The 14,827-nt window shown below is 33.6% G+C and overlaps 1 protein-coding gene across 6 annotated transcripts in view; it reads left to right on the forward strand.

Moving 5' to 3' along the window:
* Nucleotides 1-234: 234 nt before the first annotated feature.
* Nucleotides 235-14,827, forward strand: part of CSNKA2IP (casein kinase 2 subunit alpha' interacting protein) — a 146,492-nt gene continuing 131,899 nt past the window's right edge. For 2 of the 6 annotated variants that reach the window (XM_054551678.2, XM_054551680.2), the window contains exons 1-2: nucleotides 235-492; nucleotides 9,525-9,556. The gene's annotated coding sequence lies outside the window, so the exon portion shown is untranslated. Of the gene's footprint in view, nucleotides 493-4,294; nucleotides 4,379-9,524; nucleotides 9,557-14,827 lie in introns of all 6 variants that reach the window. The other 4 variants (XM_054551682.2, XM_054551681.2, XM_063721870.1 and 1 more) reach the window with 3 other exon arrangements.

The raw sequence follows: 14,827 nt of genomic DNA on the forward strand, positions 1-14,827 counted from the left end.
TTAATTTGTGAACATTCTTTAAACAGTGAATAGGATCTATTTCAAAAACTATTTTTTAAGTTTTAAAAAGCTCAGAATGCATTTTTCTAATAATATTTTTATTATATGAAGTAGTTTATTCTGGTTAGTTCATAAAATTGTATAAAGTAGCTGAATTGTATTACTGATTATCTGGAAAGTTTCAGGTCTTCAGATTTTTATTTCTATGGTGAAACTTATTCTAACTTCCAACCCAAGATTCTGGAACACATCTCCCATTATGAAGTGGGCCTCAGGATGGGAGTGGAAACAGAGCCTCTTGTTCACACTCCACACCCTCATCTTCCAGCAGTGAGGGTAGACTATTAAGGCTCTCATGTCATCAAGGATCAAGGCAATGGGTTAATGGAGACTCTAGACGTTTGTTTCCTCACCAGTGAAAATTAAATGAAGACCCAGGAATCACTACAGCTATAGGGATGAGAAGGACATTTCAGCAGCTAGAGTGTGGTGGTGAGTTCCTGGCTACATGGCTGCTTCTGTACAAGAGTGTGCTAAAGTCCTTTTGTGTTGTATAAGTTTATGTGTGCATATGTATGTATGAGCAAATTGGTGGGCTATTTTTTTCAGTATATGCTGAAGTGCTGTTAACCTGTAAACCCAACATCTAAAAAATGTCAGTGAATAAACTTTTGTTCAGATCTCTGCTATTAAGAGGTGGCCATAAATAAACTAAAAGCAGATTTATCCCCACTTATGTTTTATCTATTTTTTTAATTTAATTTTTAAAATTTATTATTATGGGTACATAATAGTTGTATGTATGTATGTGGTACATGTGATGTTTAGATACAGGCATACAATGTGTAATGTTCAAACCAGGGTAATTGGGGTATCCATCATCTCAAGCCATTATTATTATTTTAGAACATTCTAATTCCACTCTTTCAATTATTTAAAAATATACATTAAATTAGTGTTAACTATAGTCATTCTATTGTGCTATAGAACACTAGATCTTATTTCTTCTATTGACTGTATTTTTGTACCCATTAACAATCCTCACTTTATCCCCCAGTTCCCATTACCCTCCCCAGCCTCTGGTAACCATCATTCCACTCCATCTTCATGAGTTCATTTTCTTTTTAGCACCCATATTTGTGTGATAATATCTTTCTGTGCCTGACTAATTTCACTTAACCTGATGTCCTTCAGTTCTATCCATGTTGCAAACGACATGACTTCATTCGTTTTTATGGCTGAATAACATTCCATTGTGTATATGTGCCACATTTTCTTGATCCATTTGTCCAGTGATGAACACTTAGGTTGTTTCCATACCTTGGCTATTGTGAATAGTGCTGTAATAAACATGGGAGTGCAGATACCTCTTTGATATGTTGATTTTTTTTCTTTAAGCTTTATACCCAGCACTCACAATATTTTAAGGTATGTACAGGGAAAGTCCATTTCCGATGCATTCTGCACCTACAAGATTGTTCAGTGATAACTGGTGTACGTATGTAATGATGACACTTGGGACAGGAAAAGAATTCTGCAGAAAATTCTGAATCATTCAAGTTAAATTATTTTCAGCATAGATTTAATAAGTACTCTTTGTAAATCTTTGAACATTGGCAAACCATATAATTTTTGTGTGAAAAAATGTTAACCAGAGCAGCAATTATGGGGGGGAGAACTTATGGTTGTGTCCTTAAGTGGAGAGACACCTTTTTAAGACCTATTGAAGTAGTTTTTGTTTTCTTTTCTTTGTTGTTCTTCTGGGTCATTATTATAACTGTCTCCATTCACAATTTTCTACCTATATAAAATTGTAAAGCTAATATTTTTAGATATGCATTGGTCCTTAAGAACTGGATGTACAGTTGCCTATTTGCAAGGACATGGAATGACTTTAAACTTCCTGGATAAAATATTTTCTATACGTACCAGGAAAGAGCTTGGGTTTAAAAGGTTTAGAGTCATTGTGATTATGACTCGTTGAGAGTATGCTTATAGCTAAGTAATTTTCTTTCCTTTTTTCAAAAGAAATGGGTATGGAGGTGTATATTCTGAGTCTTATAGAGTCTTAATTGCCTGCCATGAGGTAGTATTTAGGAGCATGATTAAATTGGTTAAGACACATCTAGAGAAAGGAAACCTCCAAGAAGGAATGTACTTGTTAACACTGCTTCTGTGATTGAATTTAGGATTTATAACACTTTAAATTTTTAAAAAATTGCCTGTAGTTTATGTACACGGTGTTAGAGATGAACTGAATTATTCATAATGATATATTTTATGCTAATTCACTGGAAAGTTTCTCAAATAATAGTTATTTAAAATTCCTCACTTTTCAGAAACTGCGTATTCTTTAGTACCAAGATCTCTCCCCTGTCATTGTGTTCTTCTAAGATATCACTGGTGCTGTGATCGGGAGCTGTTTGTTCAATCATGACCTGTGGGGCTTTCTTAACCTCTTATAAACTTAAGTGCCAATCACTAGGCTGGATATAATTACACTTTGGTTATTTCTGTGAGCTTTAAGGGCTAATGAATAGCCTCAAGTATTTAAATAACTGCTTGAACTTTCTTAATTGATACAAACTGTCTGCAATAATTCCACTTAGTCTGGTATGCCACCTGAACAACTTTATCTTGGGTTTACATACTTAATTGATAGTGTTCGATGGTACATGATATTTATATGAGCCTTTGTCTTACTGAACTGCATGTGAGATAACCATTCTAAGTCATATTTTAAAGCTGTATTCCAACTTCATAAACAAATACATTAGAATCAATGTTTGTGTTCCAGATCTGAACAAATATTATTTTATGTCAAATTTTGTTAATCTTTTGTAAACATACTAAAACATATGCATCCAAATTATAGTTCATATTTTTTCCACATTTCAAATTTATGCAAATACATATTTACTTTTCAATTAAAATTCAAGTTCTTATGTGAAATAATATGAAATGTTAAAAAATAATTTAATTAGTAAGTATTTGAAGAGTTTTATTTTCATTTTAGGGTTTTATTGCTATTCTATATAAAAAAATCAAGATATGTCTGGAGGAATAATTGGGTTCAGAGGCTATTTTCTTTCAAAAACCAAAATCATAAAATGTACAATCAATATTGACCTGAATCATTATTAATATAGGCATTTTTATAATAGAAATTGTAAAGGTAAAAATGATTATAAACAAGAAATGAATTTTAAAATGTCTCATTGAGCATTAACCTTAGCATCCTAGATTTAGACTAGCTAGATATTTCTGTGTGTGAATTCTTGTTCTAAAATGTGCCTGACATGTAACTTTAGGTAAGTTATGAGACTTCTGTGAGCAGCTGTTTCCTCATCTGTAAGATGGAAAATAATGATGAAGACAAGAATAATTATGTTAAACAGTAAACATTTCTTGATATTTCTTGGATACTCAATAAATGCTACCTCATTATTATTCCCACAGGAAAAAAAAGTCTTACTACTTTTAGTTTCACTTTGATTTTATCCAGAATTATGACCCAGATTTGGCTTTAGATGACCTTGAATTATTTTCAGACACAAAATTATGCTCCTGAAGTATTAATATCTGATAACATGAATGCTATAAACTTTCAGAGAATCTGAAGGGAATTAATTTTTCTGAAAAGTAACTAGTTGAGAAAGTAAAAATGTATTTGAATGTATACATTTTGGTATGTTTGAAAACGATGGTGATGGTCTATAATCACTCATATATTGATGTGTTTTTACTTAGTGTTTTGTCTCTTGATAAGCAGAGGATTATAGAAAATTAAATGTCAATAGGTATTATTAAATCTAAGTCATGAAACGGATCATTCCCAGATTGCTGACATATATAACAGTATGAATATTTTTTAAGTGTTTTTGTTTGATAGTTTTTATTTGTATGTGTGTATGTCTTTTTCAGTGTTAGCAAGTAGTCTGGTATAGTAAATAATATTTAAAACAAATCTTTGCTACAATATTGTATAGGTATATGCCTTCAGAGTTCGGTATGACTATTAAGAAATGCTTCAGAATTCAGGAACTTATATATTCTGTTACATCAAAGTTAGCCTAAAGCTGCCTCCTTACATATTAAGTTTGGCCTAAAAGCTTTTCTGTACATCATGAATTATAACAAGTCGGGGTGTAAACCTATCATGGCCCACACCTGTGCCAATCACTGAGTTTTGGCCAATGAAATGTAGCCAGCTGTTTGAACCATGTTCAAATAAGGCAAATGCTGAGCTGTAACCAATCCATCTGTTTCTGTGTCTCACTTCCATTTTCTGTAGGTCACTTTCCTTTTGCTGTCCATAAATCTTCTTCCACGATGTGGCTGTTGCCGGTGTCTTTCTTGAATCTGCTGTGATTCTGAGGTCTGCCCGATTGACGGATCATTTATTGGTCAATTAAACTCCTTTAAATGTAATTCAGCTGAAGTTTTCTTTTAGCAATACTAAGAACTTTTTTGTTAAAAAGAAAGCAAGGGATTTTCACATGTCTATATTGTCAGAAAAAAAAATAAAAGGATCTGAGAAAGGTTAAAAAAAAACCCAAAATGCAAAACTGTGTATACATGACTCTACCACCTTCATTACTCCTTGGAAACAAATTAATACTTTTGTACGTTGATAATTTTGGTGTGTATTACCTCTGCTTCCAGAAAATAATACACATAGCATAGTCACTTATGTAGAATTTTCTCTTTTCTTGGTAGCCAATAGCCACATGGGGCTGTGAGCACTTGCTATTTGGCTTGTATTACTGAGAAACTGAATTTTAAATATTTACTATTAATTTCTTTATTTTTACACTTAAATAGCCACATAAGGGTAGGAGACATAATCCAGGACAGCATACTTCCAGATTCATGAGCCATTCTCGTATGTGGTTACATTTATGCCATGGGCTGCTGCTGACAATGCCCAGAACACAAGTGCCTTGGGGCGCGTATCCCCTCATCTTGCAGAAATGGCCCAAGGAGAAGAGTACAAAGCAACATAATGGCAGAGATGATGTTCAGATCTCCAGATATTGTGTCCCTGTCTCAGAGTCACCAACAGAACTTAATTTTTCATTTCCTTTTGACAAGTGATGAGCTTGGTAAGATGGTGAAAATGGTATTCAACAGCCATAATAATTAAACACTATGTCCCTTTTTGCGGTACAGTGATAAGAACTGAGAAAAAAGGAGATAGAACCAAGGGAGCATTCTTATGACTAGTCTTTGCTCCTTATCACTCCAGTGAGTCTGTTGACAGAAATGGCCATATTCTTATTCAGCATTATTATTGGGCTTGGTTATGAGTCATTAGTTTAGCTTGTTATGTGAAAGTCACTAATTTGAGTAACACAATGACATTTGATAAAGAATGACATTGGTATAGGAATCAAATAGGGCTACTGTTCAGAATTATTTTCTGATAATAAAATATAAATTATTTTAATAGTAGTAAACTTATTATAAATGAAGTAAATAAGGTTAGTGATATGGGGATCAAAGGGCCATTGCACATAAATCACTAAACAAAAGTCATTGGGAGACTGACACAAAAATCCGTATGTCTTTCATTCATTTAAATCCAGATTTTTTTCTCTTATTAGCAGAAAATATCAAACAGTTAACATATAAGCAAATTAGTGCAAAGTGCTCTTCAGAGTTAACTTGATTATGGTAGAACACAAAAAAATGCCACATAGCTGCTTTTATTTTTCAGTCAATATTTCACAATAAATCATCTAGATTATTCAAATAGTCTTCCCTACTATTAAGATTTATTTATAGGATGGCACATAATGAGAAATTCTGACACCTGTCATTTAAATAAGAATATTTCCACAATGTTTTTGCAGGAATAAACTTTCAAAGATTTTAGTGCTAAAAACTTTGTGGTAGAAGTTTAGTAGATGCTGATAATATTTCTGCCAGAAATTGCAACCAGGCTCCCATTCTACTCAAAGATATTCTTGAAATTAACGGAGTAGCAAGCTGTTAACTATCTGTAGAGGCTCACCTTCGTTTTGCAAACTGTTAATAATACTTTGGTGAGACATATGTGGTAATTTCCATTACCAACAAAATTTTCTATTTAGAAAAAATGAATGCTTTGAGCTTTAAATGTTTATATTATGTTTTTTATTTCCTCCATATATTGTTTTAAAATTTTCCATTTATATTGTTATTCTCTGAGCTCTAATAATAACTACAGATTCATATTGAGCAGCTCATCAAATATTGGGAGGAAACAACAGAAATAATAGCAAGAGCTATTGACTTTAGAAGAACTGAGCCCCAGACTGAGTTCAAAGCTAATTGTTCTTATTTTGAGTTTACATGATAGAAATTGGATAACCATATGGATTTGATGTACCAATTTCTTCTTGATATGCAACTTTAAAAAAGTCTATGTAGTTAACCTATTAATATAAAACTGACACTCATTTAAATTTGCTGTCTCCCATTCCATTGGAAAGATCTCTGTTTAGAATTACAGGAAATAAGGGCAAGTGTACATATTTCTTGTAATAAACTAATAATAAAGGGACAGATATCACTACCACATTGTAAATTATACAGTAAGTCTTAGGGAATTTATTTAGTACCTTAAACACCCAGGAAATTTCACTAGTTGACAGCAATTGAAAATGCAAATTAATTGTGTACTCCATCCCACATCTGAAATAAAAGAAAAATGCCAGAAATAGACTAATTCTGGTTTCCTTTTGAATATCATATTTTAATTTCTTTTATGTTTCTTTAATCTTTTCAGCAGTGCTTAAAGATTTGGAAGATGTTGATTAAAGCATTTCCTCTGATTAATTATATTTTGGCTTTCAACTGTTTTATTTTATTTTAAAATCAAGTGCACACACATTGTCTGGATTATATGAGCATCTGCTCTTCCCAGTCTCTGCAAATATTTATATAAATCTAACTGCCACCCTGATCCCTCCAAGTTCTCACTGCTTAGCTAATCCTGATTGCATCCCCTCATTAAGTCATCTTCAGGATATGGAAACATAAATAAAACAGATGAACAACCTACATTTCAGGAATATTTGTGTACATGGCTTCCCACTTAACTCATGTTATTAAATTCTCAGAATTCATTCTAAAATCACAGGGTTTCCTTTACCTCTGCTTTCTTTAATTTTACATTTGATTATTATTAATCTAAAAATTACAGGCATACCTCATTTATTGTGCTTTGCTTTACTGAGCTTCACAGATATTACATTTTTATAAATTGAAGGTTTGTGGCAACTCAGCATTGAGCAAGTCTATCAATGCCATTTTTTCATCAGCACATGCTCACTTCATGCCTCTGTGTAGCACTTTGGTAATTCTCACAATATTTCAAACTTTTCCATTATTATTATATGTCCTGGTGATCTGTGATTAGGCATCTTTGATGTTACTCTTATAATTGTTTTGGGATGCCACAAACTGCACTCGCATAAGACAGTGAACTAGATGAATGTTGTATGTGTTCTTGACTTCTCCATCAACTGGCCGTTCCCCCATCTCTCTCCTTTTCTTTAGATCTCCCTATTCCCCGGGACACAATATTGTTGACATAAGGTCATTTAATAAACCTACAATGACCTCTAAAGTGTTCAAATGAAAGGAAGAGCTGCACGTCTCTCACTTTAAATAAAAAACTAAAAATGATTAAGTTTAGAGAGAAAGGTCTATTGAAAGCTGAGGCAGGTTGAAAGTTAGGCCTCTTGCAGCAAACAGCCAACTGGAGAATGCAAACAACAGGTTCTTGAAGGAAATTAAAGGTGATACTCCAGTGACTACACAAATAATAAAGTGCAACAACCTTATTGCTGATATGGAGAAAAATTTGGTGGTCTGGATAGAAGATCAAACCAGTCACAACATTCCCTCAAGCCAAAGCCAAATCCAGAGCAAGGCCCCTAACCCTCTTCAATTCTACGAAGGCTGGAAGAGGTGAGGAAGCTGCAGAAGAAAAGTTTAAAGCTAGAAGAGGTTGGTTATAAGGTTCAAGGAAAGAAGCCATTTCCATAACATGAAAGTGCAAGGCTAAGCAGCAAGTGTCAATGGAGAAGCTGCAGCAAGTTTTCTAGATCTACCTAAGATCACTGATGAATGTGGCTACACTAAACAGATTTTCAGTGTAAATGAAAGAGCTTCACAGTGGAAAAAGAATCCATCTAGGGCTTTCATATCTACAAAGGAGAAGTCAATGCCTGGCTTCAAAGCTTCAAAGGACAGGCTGACTCTTGTTAGAGGTGAATGCAGCTGGTTACCTTCAGTTGAAGCCAGGGCTCCTTTACCATTTCAAAAATTGTAAAACCCTTAATAATTATGCTAAATTTACTCTTCCTGTGCACTAGAAATGGAACAACAAAGAACTGGATGACAGCAACCTGTTTACAGGGTGATTTATTGAATATTTTAATCCCAATGTTGAGAACTACAGCTCAGAAAAAAAATTTCAATATTTTTCACAATATTTTCAAAATGTTTGAAAATATTACCATTTATTAACAATGCATCTGGTCACTCAGGAGCTCTGATGGAACTGTACAAGGAGATTAATGTTGTTAAACCTGCTTACACAACATCCATTCTGCAGCACATAGATTAAAGAGTAATTTAGACTTCCAAGTTTTATTTTTTAAGGAATACATTTTGTGAGGCTATAGCTGCCATAGATAGTGATTCCTCTGATGGGTCTAGGAAAATTCAGTTAAAAACCTTTTTGAAAGGATTCATCATTCTAGATGTCATTGAGAACATTCATGATTTATGGAAGGAGGTCAGATATCACTATTAACAGGAAATGGAAGGAGGTGATTCCAACCCGCATTGAGAAATTCAGTACTACAGTGGGAGAAGTAATTGCATATGTAGTGGAAATAGCAAGAAACTAGAATAGGAGTGGAGCCTGAAGATATGACCGAATTGCTGCAATTTCATTATAAAACTTGAATGGATGAGGAGTTGCTTCTTATGGATGAGCAAAGAAAGTGGTTTCTTGTCTACTCCTAGTGAAGATGCTAGGAACATGGCTGAAAGGACAATGAAGGATTTAGAATATTACATTAACTTAGTTGATAAAGCAGTAGCAGGGTTTGAGAGGATTCATTTTAATTTTGGAAGAAGTTCTAATTTGGGTAAAATGCTATCAAACAACATTGCATGCTACAGAGAAATCTTTTATGAAATCAATGCAACAAACTTTACTGTTTGCCTTATTTGAGGAATTGCCAGTCATCCCAACCTTCAGCAACCATTACCCTGATCAGTCAGCAGCCATTCACATTGAGGCAAGAGCCTCCATCCGCAAAAAGATTCCCATTCATGGAATGCTCAGATGGTTGTCAGCATTTTTTAGCAATCAAGTGTTTTAGATGAAAGTATGTACACTTTTCTAGACATAATGCTATTGCACAATTAATAGACTACAGTGTAGTGTAAACATAATTTTTGTATTGAGAAACGAAAACATTATTTTGACTCACTTTATTGTAATATTTGCTTTGTTGCAGTGGTCTGGAACAAAACAGGCAGTGTCTTCAAGGTATACCTGTATTTTGGATATCAAGACCTTTTCAAGATGATTTACTGTTTTGTATATCCTCTATCCATTTAATATGACTGAAAATTTTATAATTTATTAGGAAGCTGAAAGGTAACACATACATGTTGAGTATCTCCTGTATTTGTTTTCCCCTTTAGTCTTAGTATTTGTTTCTCTTTTATCTCTCTATGGGATAAGAGAATATAAAGAAGTAGTACCTCTCCACAAAGATGGAATGGTAATACTTTCTATAAAGACTTTCTTTCACCTGGGTTTCCTTAACTAATTACAGGTTTTATATGGGGACAGTACTTTAATCTAGCACCTTCACTTTATTTCATGCTTTGATACAGACTGAGAGACTTCTATTTGACTTCATTTTACAAATTGTCCTTTGACCATGTAGTTTCTGTAGACAGAATGATTTTTTATTGTAAATATCTAAGACTGAGAATTTCTGTTCTTGCAGCTTTATGTAATTATGTTCAAAGGGATTTGAATTAAAATGGAACAGATGTGTCCATTTTTAATTATGGTGTAACAAATTGTGTTACTCTAAGGCTTTATTAAGTGAAATACTCATCTTTATGTAATAATGGGTCAGACAGTTTCAAAACGATATCAGTGAACACAGTGTATTGCCTATTCTACTTAGACTTCAAAAGGGCTGTTAAAACTCAGAGGATGTACATGTAAATCCAGAAGACACTATAGAAAATATACATATTTGTTTTTTATTCTAAGTTAAGTGAAACATACGATAAATCTAAATGTCATCTAAGTAAGACAGAAAAGCTAACATTTGACTTAACAGATATATCTAAAGAGTAGTGAGAACATTCAGCTCTCTGTATTGGAAAATATCATTTTAGGGTTTCCTGAAAACCCTTTTGTATTCTTTTGTGTAAACACTCTCTTAACCAATAAGTGGCCAGAAAAGCCCTTTTTTGGGCACCGCGTTGAAGTCAGTACAACAAAGTCCTTCTTACTAGCTGTCAGCTACTTAGAGAACCAAAAAAATAGTAAGAATATGGACAAGTACAAATCCTGTGAAATGAGCCCCATCTCAATGTTTCTATTTCTGTCAGTTGTTCCACAGTCCTTTTATGCTTCTGGATATATCCAACTCTTTTATGTTTTTTTCTTTCTGCCCTTTCCCAGTATGTCACCATTTATTATTTTTATTTCTGAATTGTTTTATTGAGATACTCTTTTTGCTTCATTATCATTTCCACCCTAATCCAGGCTCTATTTCTTCAAACCCAGATTACTGCATCGATTTTCCAAGTTTTCTCGATGTTTCTCCCCCCTTTCCATTCTTTTTACAGTTCATTGCCAATCTAATAAAAATAATAATTTTATTTTTTACCTTTTTATTTCAATAGTTTTGGGGGTGCAGGTGGTTTTTTGTTACATGGATGAGTTCTTTAATGGTGAGTTCTGAGATTTTAGTGCACCCCTCACCCAAGAAGTGTACACTGTACTTAATATGTTGTCTTTTGTCCTTCTCCCCACTCCCAACTACCCCTCCTGAGTCTCCACAGTCCATTATATTGCTTTGTATGTCTTAGCGTCTTCAAAGCTTAGCTCCCACTTATAACTGAGAACATGTGGTATTTGGTTTTCCATTCCTGATTTACTTCACTTAGAATAGTGGCTTCCAGTTCCATCCCAGTTTCAGCAAAAGACATTATTTCATTCTTTTTTATGGCTGAGTAATATTCCACGGTGTATATATACTGGATTTTCTTTATCCATTCATTGGTTGATGGGCATTTAGGTTAGTTCCATATTCTTGCAATTGCAAATTGAGCTGCTATAAACATGTGTGTGCATGTATCTTTTTCATATAATGATTTCTTTTTTAGGGGGTAGATGCCCAGTAGTGGGATTGCTGAATTGAATGGTAAATTTACTCTTACTCTTTAAGGAGTCTCCACACTGTTTTCTGTACTGGTTTACTAATTTACATTTCGTCCAGAAGTGTCAAAATGTTCCCTTTTCACCACATCCATGCCAACATCTATTTGTGCATGTGTGTGTGTTTTAAATTATAGCCATTCTTGCAGGAGTGAAGTGGTATCTCATTGTGGTTTTAATTTGCATTTCCCTGATGATTAGTGATGTTGAGCAGAAAATGGTAATTTTAGTTTGATGCATCACTTCTTACAATACTTTGGTAGTTCGAGTTTATTATACAAGGCTGCACTTTTGTTTCTGGTCTTCAGGATCATTCGTAATCCCTATGCACCTTCTTGTCACTACTGCTCAATAAAATGAATAATATGATTTTCCTTTCATCAAGTGCCTTCATTTTCAGTATCTAAACACAGCCTTTTCTAGGCAGAATTGTTCACTCCATCCCAATACATGTACCTTTACCCTCTCCCCGTGCTCTTTCTCCAGCCAAGGACATTCTGGTAACTATTCCTTTCTCATGAAACTCGTTTCCTTTCTTGAAAGGCCAGATTCTCCATGGTGCTTTCTTCTTTTTCACTTTTCCCTTTCTCTGAGTTACCAATTCAGTTTTAGTTTATACCTTAATTGTTTCCTAAACTGGTTTTAACTCCTCATGAAGACTTAATCTCCTTGTGAAGGAAAGTTTTTTGTAGAGTGTCTCAACTACAAGTATAATCTGGTTGATTAATTGGCATGCCTTCATTGAGGAATTCATCGCTAGGACTGTCTTCTTGTTTATTGGGATGGGAAGGGGGCGAAAAGATGAGAGGGGCAAAAGAGAAAATTTGGAAAATGAGAAGTTTATTTTATTGCAATGTCTGTGCAATCGTTGGTCTTAAGGGAACAAATACACTAAATTCAAAGATGATGAAAAAAAATCAGCTTCACAGAGCTGTAGTAAACGCCAGATGTTGAAACAGAAGCTTATCAGACTATCTTTCACCTTTCATCTTTAAGGGACAAATTACAACAAATAACCAAAATAAACATAAAGAAACCATAGAGGACACTAAGTGAAAAGGTAAAGCTACAGATTTCAAAACAGAAGACATATCCAGACAGCCCTTGTCAGTATGTTTCTTTACTATCGAGGGCTGCTGCTGCTAGAGGTCTCTAGGCTCCCATATGATCTGTTGGTCACTGTACTTCACTTTCCCAACTCTCACCCCCAGTAGACATGCACACTCACATTTTTAGGATCCAAAGAAGAGAGCTGAGCTTGATTTTCTGTCAGGCAGAAGAGCAAGATAGACAATGTAATTTGAAACTTTTTCCTGCTAATCCTCAACACAGAATTCTGGATTCTCATCTGAGGACTAAGAACACCTTTAACACTGATGAATTAGAAATAAGGCAAGGACTAAAACTGAATTAATTTTCTGATATTAGAAAATGAAGAAATACTCATCACTGGATTCACTTGCCTCACTAAGTGTTATTTTATTATTTGAACATATATAATAAATACAGAATTTTTCTTATCCTTTAATAACAAATTCAAAGAGAGAAAACTTCATTCATATTAAAAAGTATAGACGAGAGATGGAAATTAAAAATAATATACCAGAGAGGACTGCTACAAATGAAAGACAGCTTGTTAGACAAATACATCTGTTTTTGTAGATCAAGTAATGAGGTACGAAGTAGACATGGCTTCAAAGACAATGTTAATTTCTTTTTTTTCTAAATTCAAAATTATTATAATATATATTGTAGAAAATTCAGACAGAGGCAAAAGCCCAAAACAAAAAAGTTGTCCTTGATCCCATACCACTATCTAGTGATAACCATAGTCAATATACTGGTGAACATCTTACCAAGATGTAACTTTGTGTAGATAGACATTTTTACAAGAATGATATCACATCATATACTGTCTAATAAAAAATTTCAATTAACAATATGTAGTCATTTCCCATGTCAAATATTACAATCTATTAAATCTTTTATGTCCAATACAGAACAACACTAAATGTAAGATAACTCCCCATTTTCCTATGAGAAAGCCAATTTATTTAGCTACAAAGATGTATTTAATATCACATATTTTCATATCAAATTTACGTTGAAACTTTAATATTAAAACATTCCATATTCCATGAAACATTGGTTTTTCATCAAAGGAAACATTCTTTTAAGTCACCAGATTTTCAGAGTTCATCATTTATAATTTTGTATCTATTTCTGATGCTGTTACTGGAAATTTTGTCCCAAGCCATAAGTATCCATTTACATAGCATTAAAACTTTTATTATTTTTGTTAATCTCCACAATACAACCATGTATCATATTGCTTTTAAAGGAATCTTGTTTACCACAGTAGCCAACAGTTGAATATTGTGTGGTCAGACTCCAGGAATCACTATTAAATATATGCTAATTTTTGTAATTCCATTTTTTTACTGTTTTAGTCATGTAAACTAAAATGATAAAAATGTTTTAGTTTTTACTAAATGTTTTAGTGTTAGTGAGTTCATGTTAACTCACTCTCTCTCATCTGTCTATCTATCTATCTATCTGAATACAGGCAGACATAAAACTCACACTGGTGAAGGCAATTTTGGGCTAATGTGTTCATTCAATGCCTGAAATGCTATTCAAGACAAAGGAATTGAGAATGCACCCTTTGAAAAAATTGATTTTAAACTAACTCATTTTTTGAGGTGTCATTTTGGGAAAAAGAAATTTATCTTATATTTGGTCATATAAATTATAGTAAAGAAAATGGCAAGATCATGTGAAATATGTATTTGAGGTTTTTGTTTAATGCTCAATACAAGCATTTTATACTCCATAATTAGAAAATCAGAAGATTAAAAAAAGAAATATTGAATCTGAAGATAATTTTATAGATTAATTAATTAATTTATTTATTATTGAGTTAGGGTCTCGCTCCATCACCCAGGATGGAGTGCAGTGTGGCGTGATCACAGCTCACTGCGGCCTCAACCTCCCAGGCTCTAATGATCCTCCTGCCTCAGCTTCTTGAGTTGCGGGGACCACAGGCTTGTGATATCACACCCAGCTTAATTATTGTATTTTAAAAATGAAGAAATAGTGAGACTAAGAGGGCAAATAACCCTCTCAAGTTTCACAGGCATTTACAGGGTGAGTTCAAATTAGGCAGGTTTCTTGACAGTTTATTACTCTTTACTCAATATGATATTGAGGTGTAAAAGAAATTCGTCCTAAACTTCCTTCAGAAATTGAGAGACACGTGCAAAGGGCCAATTCTAATAAACTCTACCAGCTTAGGAAACTCAAACTAAGGATAAATTCCCCTCAAGCTTCTCTTAAGAAATCTTACAATAC

This window comes from Pongo abelii, chromosome 2, assembly GCF_028885655.2.
Source record: "Pongo abelii isolate AG06213 chromosome 2, NHGRI_mPonAbe1-v2.0_pri, whole genome shotgun sequence".
NCBI classification, from domain to species: domain Eukaryota; kingdom Metazoa; phylum Chordata; class Mammalia; order Primates; family Hominidae; genus Pongo; species Pongo abelii.